This window comes from Ambystoma mexicanum, chromosome 13 (genome assembly GCF_040938575.1).
Source record: "Ambystoma mexicanum isolate Mex_15411 chromosome 13, UKY_AmexF1_1, whole genome shotgun sequence".
Classification (NCBI taxonomy): domain Eukaryota; kingdom Metazoa; phylum Chordata; class Amphibia; order Caudata; family Ambystomatidae; genus Ambystoma; species Ambystoma mexicanum.
This window is the reverse complement of record NC_090938.1, coordinates 540,939,557-540,962,169: the sequence shown is the minus strand read 5'-3', so window position 1 is coordinate 540,962,169 and position 22,613 is coordinate 540,939,557. Positions and strand designations below refer to the sequence as shown.

The 22,613-nt window shown below is 45.3% G+C and overlaps 1 long non-coding RNA gene across 1 annotated transcript in view; it reads left to right on the top strand.

Annotated features, from left to right (window-relative positions):
• Positions 1 to 21,657, top strand: part of LOC138521438 (uncharacterized) — a 145,668-nt gene extending 124,011 nt beyond the window's left edge. Inside the window, exon 4 of the long non-coding RNA XR_011283045.1 lies at positions 16,618 to 21,657. This is a non-coding gene — a long non-coding RNA (uncharacterized lncRNA). The remainder of the gene's footprint in view (positions 1 to 16,617) is intronic.
• The last annotated feature ends 956 nt before the right edge of the window (positions 21,658 to 22,613 follow it).

Below are 22,613 nucleotides of genomic sequence, written 5' to 3'. Positions count from 1 at the left end.
CTCGAGATTTTGCCGGGTTGTAGTGTCTTGGACTCACGGGGGTCTGCAAGGTTTTGTTTCCCCAATGCCCTCTTTCTTTTCTTGGACAGGGTCAGGAAAAAGTGGAAGTCAGGGTCCAAGAGTGGCGTTGTTGTGTTGATGTTATTATCAGTCGTGGGCTTAGTGACCTGGGGTCTTTTGTCCTCCATTACCAGGTCAGACTCTGAGTCTTCCATTGAGTATAGAGATCGATTCATCATTACTTGTAAAGTTGTACTTTCTTCTTTATTGTTTGTTGTTGTTTCCATGGGTACCACGTCTCCAGACCAGGGAATCGATAGATGTGGTTTGGGAAGGTGCAGGACTTTAAGCATAGACTTTTTTCGAGGGGCTGGTTTTGGCACTGCCTTCGAGCCTCGTTTTGGTTGGTTAAGTTTGGTGTAAAATATCAGCGATGTACTTGCAGGCTTAGCCAGCTCCAGTGACAGGTCTTTCCCGGCTTCTTTCTCCTTTAGCCTCTGAGAAAAGATAGAGAAATCCTGGTTGGTTGGTTGAATATGATAGTCTCAGGTCATCTTTCTGAGCTATTTCCACCTCTTTCTCTGTTGACACGCTTGGCTCCTTTGGTACTACTAAAGGGCAGATGTTGACATTCCCTTTCAACAATTTCAGGGGGCTAGGTTTCGCGGTGGCCCTTTCTTCACCACTTAGGTCAACTTGCATGTAAGGCCCTGGTTGAGTCTGTGTGGATTGTGGTTGCGTTGTGGGGGAGCCGTGATTTTCCATTGGTCTTGGATTTTTAGAGTAGAGATGCAAGTTTCCTGTGTTGTGGTATTTGGACTCGTTGGCAGTAATGTAACCTTTTATGAACAAGAGTTTGAAGTGCACTATCGCCATCAATGTCGTCTGTTCCTTTAATGTGTCGTTCATGGACTCGTAGAGTTTGGTGAGTGGTGCTAAGGCAATGGTTAGTGATGACATACATGATTGTTAGAAGGTCTGGTTTGCTTTTTGTAACAGTCGAATGCGTTTGCTCTGACTGTTTTCTGTTTTCCAGTGTATGTGAAGTGGAGTCCAGTGAGGAATCAGACATGGGGGTCATGTTTTCAGAGTCCTGTGGTGCCCCACTTGGATGATATTGTCGGTCACGGTCAGGAGCAAAGAGTCCAACTCCCATGGGTACTGACCGCCTCTGGGGGATGGAAGTCTGGGCTGGATCCCTGCGTCCTTTTTCTCCTCTGCTAATAACTTAGCTCTTGGGGCCCATTTTGGATGCTGTTTTCTAAACTCAGGATCCTTGCCCGTAGTTACTGAACCTGAGATAGGGTCTGGCTGAGTTTTTCTCAGAACTGTTGCTGGACAGTATCTTGCCTCCTCCATGCGGACTTCCATGTGGTCTTCATTTCCCACGCTCTCCTCCTCTCTGTGTGTAATTAAAGGCGAGTGGGCTGTTGGCTGTTGCAGGGGATGCTGTGTTTGGTTCTCTTTGGTTTGAGCGATTTTGTATTGACAGGAGTTGGATGTAACAGGATGGCTCTCATTCGAGAGCTCAAACTCCTTGTCCCCGGTCTCAAGATGGTCGCCCTAGACCGCCTGGGCGTTGTCCCCTATTCCCTCCAGCATTTCCGTGTCCGACAATTCACCCGATATAGTGGGGGTGATGTTTCCCGCTGTTATAGCTTGAAAAGAACCTGACATTTTTGTGCCTGATCGGTTTCCTTTTTTAATTGCTTTGCGGTAGGTTCTTTGTGGGTTTCTTGATTTTGCCCCTTATCCAGAATTTGATTTGCAGTGGTGGGTCAGGGGCAAGGCAGATGTCTTTTTTGTCTTCCTCTCATCCACTTGACATTGATCGTTAGCTAAGTCTGGTGTTGTTAATTTTTTTGCAGTTGGCCTTCCGTTCGCCACTCGTACTTCTGTTTGATTTTCGAAATCCTTTAAGTCCATTGGTAAGTCCAGGGAATCTGGTTGGGAGGCATCCTCCCTCGTGGCAGCTCTAGGTAGAGCAGCCGGAGACCTCTCATGGTGCATAGCAAGGGCTGCATCACCAGAGACCAGGGTAGGCTAATAATGTTTTGATCTTGGCGGGGAAGCCTCTTGTACAGTGTCCTGGTCATGTAGGTAGAGGTTGTGCACCTGGGCCCGGACCAAGATCTGAGTTTTGCAGTGAGTCAGGGTTTTTGAATTCCATGTGCTCGAGATTGAGGCTGTTGCGTTCTTTGAGGGGGTTTTCATAGATTTTGCTGAACTCCAAGGAATAGTCATGATGGCACCCTGATCCAGAGTTAACTCTTCGTCTTTCCCAGTGGCCCTTGCCCCCCCTGCCCTTCTGGGCTGCTGCACTCCTACTTCCCCCAGTTAGATTACTTCTGAATCGGCCGCTGGTTTCCTTTTCTCTGCACTGTTTGTACAATAAAGAGGTGCATCCAACCCCCCGTACCAGCCCGCGGCGAAATGCAGTTCGTACTCGGGCCACGTTCTGTCCCAAACACAAATGGTTCGGGGGTGCCATGGAGTGGAAGGGCTCCAGAAATCTCTGGCCCTCGTTCAAAATGAGAATGGTGCTCGCCTGAATAGTCGGATCTTGCCGGGACAGATGGGGTGGTGATTTGTTAGTTATTGGTTTGGGATAAGGTCAGAGAGATAATGATTGTGGACATTTTGCAGGATCGCTTACCACACTGGGTTTGTTGCCTCTCCTTTGGGGGGTTGTGTTGTCGTTGTTGCTGCAGCTTGGGGCAGGGGTCTCCTTCTTTACGGGGCCTGGAGCTTCAGATGTTCCGACCCTCCATCCCTCAAGCTGCCTTGCGCCGTCTAGCCTGCGCTGACTGTGCAGACTGTGAGTCTCAACTTGACGTCTAACTGTGCAGCTGCTCTGCAGAGAAAGTGGGATTTTGTGCACAGCTCCTCCTCTTCCCAGCACAACGATAGTCAGGGAAAGCAGACTGTGCAGACTGTGAGTCTCAATTTGACATCCAACTCTGCAACCGCTCTGCGGAGAAAGTGGGTTTTGTATGCAACTCCTCCTCTTCCCAGCACAACAATAGTCGGGGAAAGCAGATTGTGCAGACTGTGAGTCTCAGCTCGACGTCCAACTCCAATACCAGAGATTTGGCAATTAAAATGTGTCTATAAACACATACATACCAGCATTATCGATTCTATTCAGGAGATGCTAGTCGAGTCATGGTTTTAACTTTGCATTCTTTGATCACAAAAGAATTTTATTTTGCATCAACGGTGGTACTCAACACCAATCCTCATAAGGCTTTCAACTGTGTTCCTTGGCCCTACCCTTTGGTGGTGAATTGGAGAATTAACTTTAAGGCTTTTCCTGTGGGGTGATGGATTAACTCAAGGGACAATGTATGTGCCAATGGTGGTCATCACCATCAATGCTCGTACAGAGGGGAACCAAAGAAAGGTGTCCCATTTTCTGTCTTTTATTTTACCTTGCTCTGGAGCCTCTGGCGACTGCAATAAAATGCAAACTGGGCGTATGGAGGATTTGGATAGGAGAAGTGGATTTTTAACTTGTATGCTTTGCTGATGACATGCTTCCGTTGTCACTCTCCCGCCATCAACACTCCATTATATCGTTCATTGCCCCGATTAAACGATTCAGGCCACTTTCAGGCTACAAAATGAATTGGTCAAAATCAATCTTCTACCTATCTCACGGGGGGGGGGGCACACTACCAGGATTTCAAGAGGTGATGTTTCAAATTAGCCCAGTATAAGCTGAGATAACTCAGCTTACTTTTCGCCCACAATGTGTCCATTCTGATCATGGTAAACTTCTCAGCCATAGCTTCTGGCTTGCAGAAAGGTTTGGCGAAGTCAACACTTACAGTTTTTGTCCTGGGCCAAGATATGCACAATTCAAATGACAATATTTCTCATGTTGCTACATATTCTGAATAGCTTACTACTCAACAATTCCAGTGTAACCCCCTCCAAGTATGATGAACTTTGTAAACGTCTGCTCTAGGGCTGTAATTGATAGCTGAAGGAGGGATCTTAAGGGACCATGGCAGAGCAGGCCAGCCCTTGCCTGGCGATTTCTGCCACGGAAGGACTGACCTAGTACACTTCGCAAGCTCTTCCCTAGCCCCATCTCTGCCATTTTAGCCACCACCCGATTACTGTGGATAGTGGCCAGAAGGAAGGTATTAGCATACTTGATCGCGGCCCAATTGACCTTTTCCAAATTTACCAAATTTATTTGTTCTTTTTTTTAGTAATTTCAGTCAAATTTAATTAAATATAGATGTGGGGTGGGGGTAAGGAATAGGTTAATGGTGGGTAGAAGTAGAGGGGGGTCAAGGGGGTCTCCCCCCGCATTTTCAGACAAAAAAACAAACAAATAAAATTAGGTCAATTAGGAAAAGTTACATTTTTTGTTGATCAAACAGACCTAAACCAATAGGAATGCTGGCTCTGAGATTCCATTGGAACAGCGACAGCTTGGGTACGCAGACAGTGACAGTGGGGGAGGACGAGATTGTACTATCTGAGGAATGTACCATGACTGAGCTAGCTTAGTGGCATATTGCTGAGGGATCCACTTGTGAGTGTGGCAGCTGCTGGGTCTCTGGTCACGCACCTCTCCACCCTTTACCCTCCTCCAAACCCCCCTGACAGAGTCAGTGTTGGTGACCTCTAGGTGGCCATCCCAATGCTGCCTGACTCAAAAATGGTGATTAGCATTTCATAGGTTTGGTCATGGAGCCGCGTACTGAGTGAGTACTAATTACCTATCTGGGTCTGTAGGGGGGAGTGTAATCAGGTACTCCACCCTATCTATGGATACAATTACCATGTCCTCACATATGCACATGCTTTGGTAATTTTAGCACAGAATGTAAGCAAGGCGGAAAAAGGAGAGGCGTGAGAGGAGAAGAGGAGGAGCAGGTAGAATAATTTCTAGTGTGGAGAAGGAGGTCAGCAGCAGAGAGAAAGGCTACAAGGGCAAGAAGGGATAGATTCAACCAAAGAAGAAGTAAGGGAGGAAGAGAGTGGGCGGGGTTTGGGGGGAAAGAAACCCACAGAAGGAGAAGGAGAAAAAAGGGAGACTGCTTTGAGAGGTTGAGAAAGTGAAAGTTGGATCAGAGAGAGGAATGTGGGCGAGCTAAGAGCGGTGAGAGGATGGTGTTTTAGGAGGGAAAGAGCAGAAGGAAGAAAAACATCACCAAAAAACAGAGGGAATAGAGGAGAGCAGATTAGTGTGGAGGAGAAAAGGGATGTTTTTAGAAAAGGAACATCAGCAAAAGGAACTAGTATTACAAGTGATTTGGGGTTGTTTGTTCGACAGATAATTGTTTGCGGCGAACTATTCGAAATGAATCTTTTTGCATGCAAACAATTATCTGTCCAAGAAATAACCCCAATCCCTACCAACATTCACCCAAAATGTCTCATCCCCCCCACACCTCCCCACTTACTTGCTCACTCGCTCGGCTCTAAGTCTATGGCAACCCTGCAGTGTCAGATCCATCCCTCTAACGCGGGTCGGATCCGACGCCACAGGGTCCCTTTTTTCATTTTTTTCGCCCCCCCGCCTCCTACGGTGAGAAAGGGGGGACACCCCTGCAACCTCCAAGGCCAAACATACCAGACATGGGGAGTGGGGGACACCCCCGCAACCCCTGCATCACATGTTCGGTATGTTTTATAATCGATCGAATGGTACTGGCCGAATTCGGCCAAATGTACCATTCGATCGATTATAATGGGCCAGTTAGTTTAATAACTTACAAGTGAGAGGACAGGATAAATGTGTGTACTAGCAGGACGAGGGAGGAAGAAAGGAGAATACAAAGTCGGTCAAGGGGCACGGAACCTATTCTTGTAAAGGAGGAAGAAAAGACATGGGAGATTAGGAGTATCATGAGTGAAAGGGCAGATGGAGGACCACAAAGGCCAGCCACAAACGCTGTCATGGAAAGGGTAGAAAGAAAGTGGTCAGCACGGGAGGAGACGGTGAGAAGAACCTCAGGAGAGAGAAAAGAGTGAGAATTGAGGAAGGGGGAGAAATGAAACACGTGAGAAAGGTGAGTGCAAGACAAGCACAGAAATAGGGTGGTAGTGGTGTTGGGTCCTGGAGGTGATCCAGGGACAGTTGCATCGAGGCACTTTGTCTGACAGACTAAAGTCCAATGTTACCCGGAGGAGGGAACTAATGGCCTTTTACTGGAGGGCCATAGGAGGGAACCCTGGGGGCCCATCAAGTTCCAGGAGTCTGGCACTTGCCCTGCCCATCTTTGCCAGATGACCTAAGGATGCCAGAGTGCTTTAGCCAAGCTAACAGCCTGTCCGGCAGGAAGTCATCTTTGGGCCTACCAAGAATAACTACCAAAAGACCAAATAAAGAAGTATCCTTGAGTCCTCCAAGGTCACTCGGGACTGGGAGAAACCATCTGCTTTACTCTGTCAGTGACCCAATATGTTGTTGAGCCCAGGAGGTCAAGCGCATCACACCGCCGAGGATAGGTCAAATACGGCAAGTAGGAAGATTAGATCTCTAAACCCGGGCATCCCTACATGTTGCCACAACCAGTAAGTCAAGCACTTCTTCCACCAGAAGAACCCAAACAAGGCAAGCAAGACGTTTCCAGAACAACTACACATTTCCAGAGACTGCAAATGACCATTTGATTTACATAGGGGGACTCACCCTAAACCTAGATAGGGAAGATATTTAGGACAGCCGTCTCCCCAAGTGGGAGACTTTAATGGAAAGCCCTGTCAATTATCATTTAACCGTAACCCAGGGCATAGTGTATTCATAAAAATGCTTTGTTTTGTTGACATGGCATGGATAAGACTTAGACCTTATTCCAACCCCACCTTTGTGAATAAGAACAAAACAGGAAAGGTGCACCGAAACCCTTTGTCAAGGTTTCTGCGGGTCCATCAGCGCGGCAACACAATCAATTTTTGCTGAAAAGGATGAAAACAAGTGCAAGAAGAGGAGACTTTGGGTACCTGCGCATCGGTAAACACCACATGGCCTATATGTTGCAACAGTGCAGCTTCTGGAACCACAGCTTGTCTTCTTAAAGTCCAAAGTGTCCTGACGTTGAACGGTCATTAACGATTGACTTGCAATTGGTCTGGGTATTGGGAACAAGGACTATGCTGAAAAAGGTAACGCTCCCTGAAAAGGTACACATTGCTAGAGCAGAGAACAGGTCTCTTGTCGAGGAAGGCTGACTCTGTAACTTTTTAGACTTCTGTTAGCATCTGAACTAACCCCTGTGGTGATAAAAATAACAAGTTACTTAAATAGCCCTCACAGCCCTACAAGTAAGGGGTGTATTGTCTACTTTTACTCCTTAAAAATAAGCAAATACTCCTAAAATATAAAAACAGGGAGTAAAAAGGCTCCCAACAAAAAGTAGGAAATAGACACTTTGTATTTTATGCCCCTGCTTTCGCCTACACCGCTCCATTGATATGTTTGCACCATTAGTGCACATAGTACCACAGAAAGAAACTGCTTTAGATCAGGTGGTAATATTAGTAAACATGTAACTTTTAATGTGCATGAATAACTTGGTTCAAATAAATAATGATTACAAAAGCCTTTCTGTTTTATTGTAAACACATTTCTATTTGCTTATAAAATACTCCCATTAGGAATGGGGCTTCCATTTATAATCCCTAAAAAATCATTATACTTCCAACTTTAAAAAATTGGGAGCCACTTCCAAATCTTATCTGGAGCATTGGGCCCACATAAATATAATCAAGGGCCTTGAGGATTAATCAGTTGTGGCAAAGCGGCTACACAAGGCACTTCCAGGAGCTAGTTGACCCCTACCATTTGCTCTTTCAAAGGTTAGGAGCTATGAGTTTCTAAGGTCAGAGGTGGACATATTCGAGGGAGTGCCAAACATTAATCCTGCTGTCAATTCTTGTCGGGCATGTTGTTCTGTGAGAAGGCCTGTCGATAACAGCATCATATATATATATATATATATATATATACATACGTTTCAATCATTCCTTTTTTGGATAGCAACAAGAATATGCTTGACTGGGAAGGGGATCTTTAGGCAGTCAAGTCTCTGGATGAATGGAACGCCGTACTATGCTTCTACGGCAGTGTCATCCCAGACCGCATCCTGAGCTTTACCCAAACCAAGAAATTCCGAGGTTGCATTGAACACTATTACCATGCAGAAATTGGGTTTGAAATATGATTCAAATTGCTGAAAGTGTGATAGTCCTGCTGCTGAGTATGTTCTCATCTCCAGGGAATGTCTAGTTGTCACATCTGTGTGGAAGAGATATTTTCATTGATGGATTTGATTATGGGTCCAAGACTAGACATTCCACTGAGCTACCGATTCTTAGTGATCTAGAGCATACTGTCATATCTTGCAAGTTAACTAACAAGTGGGCTGTACGAGGCCTCAAATTAGCTAAATTACTGATGATAAGAAATGGCATGAATGGAGCTGTGGCGTGGATAGAGTTTTGGATTAACAGGATCACTGAGCAGGCAACCGTAGAGAAGGTGAATTATTGGCTGAAGGAGAAGCGTACAGATTTTGATAAAATTATGGGGCCATTCCTAGGTCTGTATACTTATTCAATGTCCACTTAGGTTTTACTTCTTCTGTCTGAAGAATATTTTTATTAGGAATATCAAATTAGATTTTGTAAGGATTGTATATGTCTCATTCGTGTTGTATCACTATTACAATAGGAGTCTACAGAGTTTGTCTCTCAAGAGTAGTATTTGGGCTGCAACTCCCATGATCCCTAGCCAGCATAGTTCATTGTGAAGGATCTTAGAAATTGCAGTCCTAAAAGGTTTGCTTTTGACCCCTTGAATGAATTCACCTCAGTAGGACGTGTTTTTCTTTTAAAATTGATAAGAAATGGTTAAAAAGACAATCAAATGCTCTCCCTGGGAACCCTGTCTCTGGCATTGTCTCTGTTGATGTCTCTCACTCTTTTGCTCCATCTTTCTCTCTCAAGCACTTCTTTTTTAAGAACCATCAGCCACAAAGAAGAAAAACTAGAAATGTATTAAATCACAAAAAGGTATCTACTAAAAGACACAGGGCCAAAGACTGTTAGCACAGCTATTTATTTTAAGTATTAATACTGCACCCATCACCTACGTAGTGGTCTTACAACGGCTGACCTTGTCCAGGAAGTGGCACAGTGTGACCCTGCCACGTTGTGATCAGTCCTCGGTCTGCAGATATAAAGAAGGGTTGGGGGATGAGGAGGAGGTGATAGGAATGGGAGATTTACCACAGGACAAGCAATTTAGTGGGGGTAAAACACACGAGGTGATGAGGAGGGATCATGGTTGCTACCCAGGGATGCCTGTTTCTTAATTGTGATTAGTTAATGGTAAGCATGAGAGAAAGTATAAGGATTGTGCAGCACATTTTACAAGCAAGACTTAACTGTGATGGCAGTATCTAAAGCAAAGTACTATTTTTCCATAACTAACTGCTCAAATTCCTTGACAAGGTGGCTTACCCTCAGTTTCAGGATTTTCTTGAAATAAACAACATTTTAGGAGCACAACAGTCCGGATTTAGAGCCAGGCACGGGACAGAAACGGCCCTTCTAGATCTCAAAAAACCTTTACTGGTATAATTGGAAAAGGGAGTCCAGCGTTACTGATGCTGCTGGATCATTACGCAGCCTTCAACCTGGCCCGAACATTCCATTCTTATCGATCGGTTGAAGGACCTAGCGGGCTGTTCAAACAAGGCGTCTGATTGGATCTCCTCCTTTCTCATGCCCTCGGATATTAAGAGTGGCAGTGGACAGTGTTCAACCATCTCCAGATGTCATTAATGCAGGAGTCTCGCCATCTCTGTATAATATCTACATAAGGCCACTATTTGACCTACTGGACCGCCTGGGTGTCCGATATACCAACTATGCTGATGACATCCGAGTGATATTCATAATTGTGCGCAATGATGACGAGGATTCTGATACTTTGAATTGTGGCCCTGGGCAGAGACTCAAGAAACTTGATAAATCTTACAAGAGTTTCAATATTGCAAACAATCAGATTAGGGTTACAGGCTCTGTTAAAACCCTAGGTATTCATCTAGATACAGAACTGAACATGAAGACTCATGTGTCACACACGCGTTCATCATGTGGTTATGTGGTGAGGCTAGTTAATTGAATGAGACCCACAATAGATCTATCCTTGTATTTATTGGTCAACTCAAGGCTTGACTGGTGTAACAATCTTCTGAGAGGTACTACACAGACTAACCTAGTAGCTCTGCAGACTGCACAGAATAATGCAGTGGAAGCAGTCTTTCCTCTCCGTAAACAGGATCATATTTCTCATTCTAGGAGGGAAATGCCCTGGCTGCCTATTAAGCACAGGATCCCGCACAAGATCCTGGCATTGTCCTACAAGTGGTAGACCTGGATCGCCCCGCCTATCTCTCAGAGCGGTGTATGGTCGATCCACCATTACGATCTCTTCAATCCAGTGACAACTACAAATTCAAGCAGTCCTGCTTCAAGCTGGCCAAGTTTGGATGCGCAAGCTTCTCGGCACAGGCCGTTAAGAATGGAATGCCATTCCATTATCTATCAGAGCCTCTAACTGCTTGTCGGTATTTAAAAGAGCAGTCAAGACATATTTGTTCAATTTGACCCTAGATTAACTAAGAGAGGCCCTGTTTTAGGCTCCCTTGTCCCTGCCCCGACTGCTATTCCTTTTTGACCCTTGTTCATTTGTCTTGTTTGTCGTTGAATATGCGCACTGAGGACAATGTGCATGAGGCCCAATATAATAAATAATAAATAAATAAACCAAGCGATACCTGGCATCAATATGGTTAGTGTGTGACTGCATGATGGACTTGAGAGACACTCAATTAAGGATTAAGGAGTTCAGAAAAGTCACAAAAGGCCTAAGATTTAAACGTCTGTGCTGGGCATGTTTATAGAGCTTCGCCTGACCCTAAGATGGTCACCATAACGTGCAGTGAGACTGGTTGATCGAGCTGGAAATCATGCAAGACTTGGCACACGCTTGGGACACTGGCAATCTTTTCACGTTGGATGACGAGGTGGCAAGACGAGTAGAATTGCACAGGGTATTTTATAATCCTCACTCGAGGGTGCAATGCAGGGTGCATCCGGCACCACCAGCGTGATAAGGGTGAGACAGTAACAGGGCAGAGGTCATGGTCCTGGCAACGTACTCAGACCCGACATCCTGTGAGGGTGACACCTGTTGAAAAGGGATAGCGTGAGAGATTGAAAGGGGCTGAGGTAGAGCTGTGAGTTTGAAAAGGGTAGAAATGGGAGCGAGAGGAGTAAAGAGCTAGAGATGAAGGTGTGCGCCGTGAAAAACAGGTCATGGTAAAATTGTAGTTATGTGCATTCTGTTCTTAGGCCCCGAATCTCATTCAATCTATGTTTTAATTGGTTATTTATAACGCGCCTAGTACCCAGAGGTTTCTAAGCGTGGACCCGGAGATCGAACCTGTGTTCCTCCACATCGTCTTGCTTACAAGACGAGCGCCGCTGCCCCTGAGCTCAGAGGCGTTGCTAGGGGGTGGCATATGGGGCTATAGCACCAGGTCTTTTGGTTGTAACCCTGGATAGAATCTCAGGGGCTACAACCAAAAGGGTAGCTAGCCCAAGTCCCGACAGTCCCGACATTAGTTTAGCCCCTTAACTTTTCCAGACCTAGCAACCTATTGTCTCGAGACTGTTCCCTTGGCCTTTTCCTGGTGGGTGTTTGTTCCGATTGTAATTACCCTTCACCGCCTGGCCTACCTCATCTCTTCTACATACGAAACGTGTAAAGACACCCTGGGTCTGATTTTAAAAATGCATTTCACAACGGCACAATCCCATTGAAAAATGCTTTGTAAGTAAGGCCCCCCTATCGCTCTCTCCAGCTACTAAAATGTGTACTAGGCAGATCGTTTCAGGTCAAAATAACATCATGGATTTTAACAAATAAAAAAAGAAGTAAGCAAGCAGACAGGATAGGCGTACAGTAGAGATGGAGGTGAGCAAAAATGGAAGTAGAGATATCAAGGAGAGAATGAGAGGCAGAGGTGAGATGGAAACTAAGAGAAACAGTGTTGAAAGTAGGACAAGGGTAAAGATGGATTAGAAGTGGGAGCGTTGTAGAGGTGACCTGTCACAGAGGCTATTGCTACTTAGCAAGTCTATGTAGAGACTGATGCCAGATTGCTTCAGAAATGACGCCCTGCTCTAAAGCAGTGGGTTCATGTGAAGACAGAAAGGATTCCAAGGGTTCTAACCATAACAAGGCATTGTGCATTATATCTAAAAAAGAAACGTAGTATATAGTACGACGGATTATTTTTTACTAATAACAATACTGGCCTCCAATCTCATAATGGTAAATTCAAGCAATATGTCCCCACCAGACATGAAAGTTCACAAAAGTCTCATCATGTCCCAATTGCACATATTCAGAAATAAATCCCAGACCATTTTGGTGGTATCTCACAATGTTCTTGACAACATATTGTTGGCCAAACTGCCCACTTTGTATTTCACATATTTGTTCCCAATTGGCAGAGTTTAGCCTACCCTTTGGGGGCTGGATTAGGGGTGAACAGACAGTCATTGAACTCCTCTTATAAGGTGCCAAAATATCCAAGCTATTAGTTCTGGACTGATTTCCATGGAAACTAAATTCCCTTCCCCCATCGCTCCCTGTGACACCCTAACATCGATCAACCCAAGTTCTTCAGACAAACCATTGAAAGTGAGGCCCTTAAAATGGTCAAAGGGCTGAAAGCAACATCCCGCTCAGTGGATATTTGCCCGCCCTGGCTGTTAGGGATTCCCAAGACTTATTGTTCCTGTGGATCACACAAAGTGTCAGTGCTTCATCTAGGGATTCATATGTGCCAGTCTGCCTTCAAGAGACCTGGATTACTCCCCTCCTAAAGAAGGACAATCTGGGCCCTGCACTAGCCAGTCATTATTGGCCTATAAGCAACATCCCCTTTTTCCTGAAGATCTTGCATTGGACGGCCTGCCTCCAGTTTCAGGAGTTTATCGAGACCAACAACCTGCTTGGTGCACACCAATCGGGTTTTCGCACCATGCATGGGACTGAGACGGCTCTACTGGATTTAAAATCTAATATTACATGTATCACTGATAAAGGGCATACTGCGCTCCTCATGCCGCTTGACCTGTCAGCAGCTTTCAATCTGGTGGACCACTCTATCCTTGCTAGGAGCTTGGGTGAAATTTCAGGTTGTTCAAGAAGTGCTGTCGCCTGGATGGAATCCTTTCTGGGTCCTGGGTCCGCAAGGGTCGCAGTTGGCAACTTTCAGGCCCCGTCCTAGCTCTTACTTGTGGGGTTCCACAGGGCTCCTGTCTCTCGTCAGTCCTCTTTAATATCGACTATACCAGGCCTCTTTTCAATCTCTTGACTAGTCTAGGTGTGAGGTATACAAATTATACAGATGATACGCAGATTCTCCTAGAGCTTTCAGGAGACTATTGTCAAGATCCAGAGGCTTTGAACCGAATCTACTCCTCAATTCAATCATGGATGGCCATTAACTCCTTAGCCCTGAATGGCCATAAAACCGAACTTCTGATTGTAGGTTCAGGACCCCGGCTAAAAAAGCAGAGTTCTCGGCATTGTCCCGTCCTGATTGCAGGTTGCACCATTGCAGTGTCCCAGTGTGTTATAACCCTGGGACTGTACCTTCGACTCACAGCTCTCAATGAAGAATCATGTCTCTCTCCTAAGACCTTCATGTGCATACGTCGCCAGTCTACTGGGACAGATTAAATTATTTCTTTCTGGAGAAAATAGATCCCTTTTGGCCTCGGCTGTCATTAATTCCAGACTTGACTACTGCAAAAGCTTGATGGCAGGTGCCATAGCGATGAACTTGCTTAAAGTCCAAACCATCCAGAAGGAGCTGTCTGTGGTCTGGGTAAACAAGACCATGTTACTTTGGCCAGGCGGTCACTGCACTGGTTGCCAGTGAAACAGAAGATGTCTCATAAAACCCTCACCCTGGCGCATACATGTCAATCTGGCAAGGCACCTCGATACCTGATCGATCGTTTGAAGACCACTCCTTTTATAAGGACCCTCCGGTCTAAATATGATTTAAAAAGCTTGGACAGCCACGCTTCGAACTGTAGAGGTTTGTTGGCGCCAACTTTGATGTTTTTGCTCCCAGGACCTGGAATGCCCTTCCCCTGACGCTGCGGGCCATTCCCGCTCTGGCCTCCTTTAAGAAATCAGTAAAGACACATTGATCTAACATAGGGATTGGTTAGCTGCTCCCTCGTCCACAAGCCTCCTATCATTGGTCTGTCATGTCTTGTCTCAGTCTTTTTGTTCTATGTGCACCCTGAAGCCTATGGGCGTTTGGCGCTATATAAGAATTAAATAATAATAATAATAAGAGTACAGAAACCTTACTGTGAGGTTTTGGCAGCATCACATTCAAAATGAAGCAGCTCTGCCGATATGTGCCTGCACTGTCCTACTCATAGTGCGGAAGCCCTGCTGAGAAGTGCTGGTACGGTATGATATATGATATGATATTTTATATCGCGCTCGTACACAGGTGTTTCAGAGCGCGACCAGGCAAAGGGAGGGGAACAGGGGAGAAAAACAAAAACAACGATCTTACTAGGCCCAGTGACATTGAGAATGCGCAAGTGCATGGGGAAGGGAGGAGGGGGAAAGTGCATGGGAGGGGGGAGAAATTGTAAAGTGCAGAGCATAGGTGAGAACAAGATAAATATTAAGTAAATAAAATAAATAAATAGGTGATCAAAACGGTGGTAGTGCAGCCAGTGAATGGCAAAGTGCAAGGTTAGTCAGATGGGGTGTATCTGATAAGTGCAGAAGAAGAGTGGGAGGGGACTGTATAGGTACAGATACAGGCCCAAGTGCAAGGGGTGGCCAGGAGGCAGTGCAGGAGGGTGGCAGGGTGAGCAGGTACCTGGACCGAAGTACAGAGGGTGACCAGGTGCAACAGTGCCGAGAGAGAAAACAGATCAGCAGGACAGAAGAGGGGCAAAGGCAGAGGCGAAGAGGAAGGTCTTGAGGAGCTTCCGGAACTGTAGATGGTTCTCCTCAAGTTTCAAGGTGGCAGGGAGGCAGTTCCAAAGGGAGGCCCCAGCCGAAGATAGTGATCTACGCCCAGCTCGTTTCTTTGAAAAACGACTGACCCTGATGGAGTTAGAGGAAGAGGAGCGAAGGGCTCGAGAAGGGAGTTATTTATGGAGGGATAGTTGAAGGTATTTTGGACCCATGCCCCAGAGAGCCTTGTGGACAATGCAAAGGGTTTTAAATGTAATCCTTGCCATACCGATAGTGTAGCAGCCATGTGTGGTCATACTGATAGTGTAGCAGCTCTGCTGGGAAGTGCTGTCACCGCCCTACTGATGGTGTGGTAGGCTTGCTAAGCAGTTCTGGTGCTGCCCTACGGACAGAGTGGCAGTCCTGCTGAGAAGTTCTGGTGCCGATTTACTGATAGTGTGCCACTCAGGCTATGAATTGCTTGTACTGACTTTTTAAAAGCATAGCAACCATTCTACCCACCAGGAAATGTTTTACTTCTAAAAGGGGGAATGCCATTTTTAGTTTTAGCTATTAGGTGGCCCTTCAGCACCACCTACAAACCAAAGCTGTTGCATTGGAGTACAGCTAGGAGGGAGATGGCATGTGAGGAGGGACACACAGCGTGTAGGTGCTGTTTGGTTATTTACCTACCTATTGACTGCCCGTGGCTACACTGATTCCTATGACCATTTCTGCCCTTCCCCAACCAGAACACATCCTACTGGGATCTCTTTGCATTATCTTTATCAATCAGTAACATCAAACCTTGTCCTGCTATCTTTATTTCTAAGCTGTCTGCTGATAGCCAATATAATGGCTTAGATGCAGCTGTAAAATGCCCAACTGGTGTAATAAAAATGTCCTAAACAAGTATGCGTTCAGCCCCGAGATTTATAGCTGTTCCTTGCATGAAGTCCTATTAAAAACAAGCATTGATAAAGCCAGCAGTTTGATCTAGTTTTCTCAGAATACTCACTCCTGGCACAGGGCAGTACAAGAGTGGTATTGTGATTTTATTGGACTAGTAGAAGGTGCTGTTTCAGACATGTTTTCTGGGTACAAAAACATGTTCTGGTATGTGATTGCTGATGAGCAATTTAAAACCGGCGGTGCCCATTGCACACCGTCATTACATGTGTTCTTTATATCTAACCATTTATTAAGTGGCCATCACATTAGTAAACAAGCTGTATCAATTGAAGTCTTTGATCATTATTGCTACAAACCTTTTATGGACAATGGGTAAGAAAAAATGTTGATTTTTCGAAAGTGAATCTTTCGGTTTTTGCTATTGTGCTAACTGAGACATTTGCACAGGGGCAGCTTTCAAAAGGTAAATACTTGGTTAGGAAATGCACACCTCCTTAATTATTTCATATTTTATTGCAAATGTGTGTTGTGCACTCTATTCCTACTTTGTCTAAGCCTGCGTGCACCTTTCTCTGTGACTGCTTTTTGGGTGGCCAAGGCCACATCCTTCTATTTCCCATAGCATTCAATGAACTATTTACAGCCACTACTTTTATTTTCAGTTTGCCCTGTTTTGAAAACTCTGAGTGAGGGGCTGGAGGGACAAAGTTGCTAGCAGCAAACCGCACCATACCACCTTAACCAGTGGCTGCAGACAGAGGCCAACGAAAAAGGATTTCATGGAAGTTCATTTGAGTTCATCGATAGCATTGCAGTCCAAGCTCAAACGTGGAACTCTCCTGACGTGGCAACGAGGCAGGAAGCTCAGCGCTCAAAAGTTTCCCATTACCATGTGGGAGTCAGTCCTATTGTTGCTTGGAATTCTGGGACTTATCATTTTCCTAAATTTGGAATGGGAAACAAAAATCTGCAAGTACCAGGATCCAAAGGTAAAAAAACCGAACTGGCTGGCCTTCTCAAGCATGGCGCCTTGAAACTTGAGAGCTCTGCAATCACAAGTTTAAAAAGTAGCGCAAGAATGAGATAAAGGACTTCGGGTATGATCCTTCAAGTTTAAGGTTTGGCAATTTGGGGATTTAAGCGCTGCCTATAAGCTGCAACTTTTGGCTTGGGAAGGGAAGCTAGGAGAGAGATGGGATGCGAGGGAGAGACATACACGCTGTAGATATTGTTTGCATTTTTATCACCCTTTGAACACCCATGCCCATGCAAATCCTTGCTACCATTCTCACCCACTACCTCCCCCACCCCATCTAAAACACCCTTCCACCAGGGTCTCTTTGAGCGAACTCTGTGCTTTTAATGTGCAGCCAATGTTATTTCTAAGCAGTCTTCGTTAAGGTAATGGCATATTCACAACTATAAAACCTATTCCTGGGGTAATAAAAATGTCTCAAACACGTGTGCCTTCAGGCACTTCATTCATAATTAATGTGTGTATCTATGCATCTGTTCCTTGCACTAAATTGCTGTTCATAACAAACATTGCCAAAGCCCAAAGTCTTGACTCTGTGTAGGCATTAGATAGGAATTTGCCAGGCTCTGTCACTGAGGTGCTAGCGCCGGTTGCTAGCTGTTGCTATTTTGTGGGCAGACAGTACCGTTATGGTGGCATACTTGCCATCCCTACAGTTTTAGGCAGTATGTTATTGCTTTCTAAGCCGCCCGACTATCTACAGATGTTAGTAACGGATCCTGCCAAAACCTTGTGGAGAATGTGTTCAGAGCAGCTGAAGCTAATTGCTACTCTGCAGCCCTGCACAGCACAGCCTCGTGACTGAGAGAGTCAGGCTGTGTGTTTAAGGAGCTTGGTGTGCGGGTCACATTAGCGTATTACCACACCAGCATTGATGAGGTCCCTTACCCTCTCAGCCAAGAAGACGCCCCTCATTGGCGCTATGGCACTGCCAGTGCGAGAGAGTGCAGATGGCTCTGGAAGTGACAATGGCAAATCCAGCAAATAAAAGTTCCAGAATTCAGAAGGGGGAAAAGGTGCAAACTGTGCAAAATATAACTCTATTATGGGACAACTTGAAAGCTCTGCACAACTCAAAAGAGGTAACGCTTGTTGTGAACAGACATTAACTGGAGGGGCAGCCAAAAACCAGCTGTTACCTAAAGATGATCAAAGGTGTTGTGAGGATGTGGAAACGTTTTCTCCCTGGATAAGCAAGATAGCTGCACTCTCAAAATGTACTCCCCGCTGCAGCATATTGTGTGATCCTTGGCATCTTCCTTAATTTCCTAAGTAGGCTATATATTGGTCAACATGTGCAGCGATGCCTTATATACAGCCTGGAAATGCTGTATAAATAATCGTCTCTTCAGCTTTGCGCAAAACTCTCTCAACCTTAATTAACTGATCTTGACACGATAGATCAGGGCTCTGCAACCTGTGGCTCTCCAGATGTTATGGACTACAACTGCCATGATCACTTACCCTTGAATATGATGGCTAGGAGTGATGGGAGTTGTAGTCCAGAACATCTGGAGAGTCAGAGGTTGCTGAGCCCTGCGCTAAAGTGAGTAAACTGGCAGATAGAAGGAAACCCTCACAAACCAGTGCATCAGTTATGACAATTTGATCTACTGCCCCTATCTCTTCATCTAAATTGGTTAAATACACCACAGGGGAAAGCTTGCTAAATTGCATGAATAACCCCATAGCTTGCTGTGCTGCTCTGCACGCGTGGGGCCTGCAATCTTTGATCAAGGGAATGCAAAGCCCGGCGTTAGGCCCCGCGTGGAGAACCTAAGTGCGGAATCCAATCTTTGTTATGCGTTGGGAGGGGGGAGCTCTGAAATCAACTATCGCCCTTCAAATTAAAGTAGTCTCTACCCCCTGTTACTGGTATGTTGTACCCCCTGCCTTCAAAGCATGTTCTTGAGGGGCTTGCTGGCCACTTTGCTTGCCACACGTCACTCCAGAAGAGACCCCTCCCTCTGCGTGACGGGGGTCACACAATATCTTCAACTCACACAAAAGCATAACAACGGTTACCCTCGTACACATCACTTGGGGCCGATAGCAGATTGAAGTTAGAGACAGAAGTTGTGCAAAGAAAACTAGGATGGACTGATATTACTCAACCGAAGGGTGTTGTGACGACGAGGCGAGAATAATTGCCCGTGATAAAGCAGCTGATAATTATTCGGTAGTTTAGATGTTTGATTTCAGAATATGAACACTATTGGTATCCAATCATTTTGCCGAAACAAATTCAGAGTGGTACGTTTTACTGAAGTAAAAAATATTGAAAAAATACTGACATTTTTTTAAATAAATATATATATGGTACTGGGGTAAGGGGTTAAAAGGGTTGGAAAACACAGGGTTGGGGACCCGCCAAATAAAAAATAAAAAAAGTCTTTTTTTGAATTTTTTTTACCTTGATAAAACTTACCACTCTGAATTTTACTTCGGTAAAATCTCATATAACCTATATCAATGTTTTGAGAGGATATGCTGTTAGTGAGCCGAAGGCTGCCTACGGTGCTTACGAGACAGTCATTTACATGTGTTTTTTTTTTGTTGCAATGAGTGTTAGGGAGACATCTAATTTCTCTGCTAATTCCCTTCAACCTTAGAGACCCCCAGCTCTTTTGCTGGACTTTAGGACTTTTTAAATTTAACCCTGCATTTAGTGAGACCTTTTTCTCACTCTCTCGTGTGTTTTGACCTGATTTGGCTCTGTGTTCTCTTTGTTTTTGGAGTCTGACAAACTCCATAGGCATCTACTTTTTGTATGGTGACACACAGCACCTTCAGTGCAGTGTCACAGATAAATCCTTTAGATTTCTCATAGGGTTTAAATACCTTTTCTTGTGTGAACTATTGTTCCCAAGAATAGTAAAGTGAAATTGACTTAACTTACTTTTTTTCTTTTTAGGTCCAGCACACGCCATTTTATGTAGTGTGCTGGGGGGTGACCTATTAGCCCCTTAACCTACATTTTCATGTAAAGTTTTTTATGTTACCCTCACTTCTTTAAATGGCTGGTGGCAGTGGTTTAATTTTCCTACCATTGTGCTTTTCTACCGCAGGCTGAATCCTCAGCTGCAGTATAGCATCCATGGGTGACCATTTTATCAAAATGGCGCTGGTCTTCTTTTTTCACCATTTTTTGTTTGTGAGGTCTTTCTTGGGTTTTACTCTGTGCGTTGTGCCAGATTTAAACCCTTTGTTCGTTTCGCCTTTGGCGGGCTTCAGCCCTGAAGCCCGCCTCTGGCTCCAGTGTGTCTGGAAAGGCAGGATGTGAGGGAAGTTCTCGAAACTCCCCTGTGCTTTGTCTCTAGGAATGCCTGAATGCAACCAGCAGCTGTGGGATTGACAGCCTAGGCTGTGCAAGAATGGGAGAAACCTTCTTAAAAGGCAAGGGTTTTGGGACTAGAGGCAGAGTCGACCACTGGCAGAAACACCCGACGAAGGAAACCGTGAACAAAGCTTGCTGCATTCTCCTGGACCTTTGAATTGCTGGAGATGAACTCCACTCGGCCATCTTTCCCGACTGGCTGTACTTCTTTGCTGCTGCAGGAACCGAATGCCAGTGGTCGAGAAAAATTCCGTAGTCAAGTGCAACATCTGAAATCCATCCAGACACCCCAGGAGTCTCCATAGGACACTCCAGAAGCAGGACGACCAGAGCTCGAGTCCCCTCACCAGAGTGTAGGACCCAGGACTCAAGGAAGCCCAACCGTTATCCAAGATCCGCGACAGTGCTGTTTATCGAGTGCTGAAACCGCAAAGTGCCGCTGAACCAAAAAGAGCCCGTAGCTGCCGACAACCCCCAAACTGCTGCCGCAGGAGCCCTCCAGACGACCTCCCTCTTGTCCCCAGGGGTGTTTCTAGATCTGGAAAAGATCCAGGGATACGCTAATTTTGGGACTGAGGACTAGCTAGCCTTTTTGGTTGTAACCCCTGAGCTTCTATCTGGGGCTACAACCAAAAGACCCGGGGCTATAGCCCCCTCAGCCCCTCACAGCAACGCCTCTGCTTGTCCCCACGACTGAGGCTCAGGAACCCAGAGTCTGCATCGCTACAACATGACAGAATCCAGCTGGACCACTCTTCTTCAAACCAGAGGTACTGTTTAGACTTGGGGTACTTACCTCAGTGTCTTTGAGATGTGCTTTTCTCAGTTGAGACTTGCAGTGGCTTACCTTTAGAGTTGATTCCAACTCTGATTTTCACAGGCTTAACAGCTTGTGACCCTACAAACGTTTTTTCTACAAACTCTCTAACTTTGTGCAAGACAATTTATCTAACAGACTGTGCTCCAATTGACTTTGGCTGTCCTGGCTACCTGCAGACTCTTCTAGTCTATTGACTTTGATATTGTTTGTCCCTGATAGGTGGTAACTTGTTTTAGACTGTTATTGCTGGGAAAGGCTTGTCTAGGTTTCATTTGAAGATTTAGTTCTCCTCACATATACTGAGAACCTGTTTAACCTTTTTCCTTCCTCAAACATTTCCTTTCTGCAACCTCAGAATCTGCAAAGTATAACTAGTGATTTATAAATCCCATTACTGTCTTGTGATTGAAGTCACCTCAGGGTGTAGGAAGTGTGTAAGAAGCATATCCAAAGATTATCCGCTTGCTTGTTTGATTCTGAAAAGTATTTTAAAGTATATTTACAATGTTACATATCTTGCCCTTTTTAAAGAATTCTTATTTAAAAATTGATGTTAAATAAATCAATAACTATTTATAACTGAAACCTGGAGTGTAAGTGTTACTTGGTTACTTGTATTTGTGAATTTCATTGCTACATTGCTACAGCTTTACAGCTCACATTTACCCCTCTTGAGATAGGCCTGGCTGCTCAGTCACACTACCAACTTGTGTAGTACAGACCTATACCAAAAGGTGGGTTACCTAATACCAAGCAGACAAGTGTTGTGTAGTCTCACACAGTGTTACTACATCAATTCTTGCCAAACAATGGGTCATCTGGGTCAGGGGCCAGACAGTTGTTTCTGAGATCTAATCAGGCTCACATCTGATAGGATGCACTGTCAGAGGGTCAAAGTTCATGTGATGTAATGTCCCTGCGATGTCATCATTGAAACATCCTACCTTCTTCGGTCACAGAATGTTGGCAAAGGTCTGTGGCAGCGCCTGGAAAATGCATTTCCATTGCCCATATACAAGCCCAAAGTGTTGGCTTTCCCTATGCTTGTTTTCTAATAGTCATTCTGAGCCAGTTCCCACATTTGGGGTCCTCCCTGGCTGTTGATTTAGCCCTTCGAAGAACCGCGGCGCTGAGAGGCGCTGCCTCACTGGGACCTGCCGAAAACACTAGCTGCTGCGCTTGCTTTCCTCCGAACTCGTGCCCCTGTCCTTCAGACCTTGGCCATTATTCACGCAGGACGTCATGTACCTGAACGCAAAGCGAAAATCCTAAACTGTATGAGCTGTCCCAAAAACATGGCACAACGTGAGCTGTTTGCTTTTGCGGGTCACGGTGCAGAAAGCTCTTAAAATGATGGTGTGTGGAGGGGGCCCAGGAAATCTGGCTAGGTAGGCCGCGTGCATGCGAGGTGTGACTGTGTGGCGTATCCTGGACTCTGTGTTTCTTTGCATCCTGGTGCTGTCAT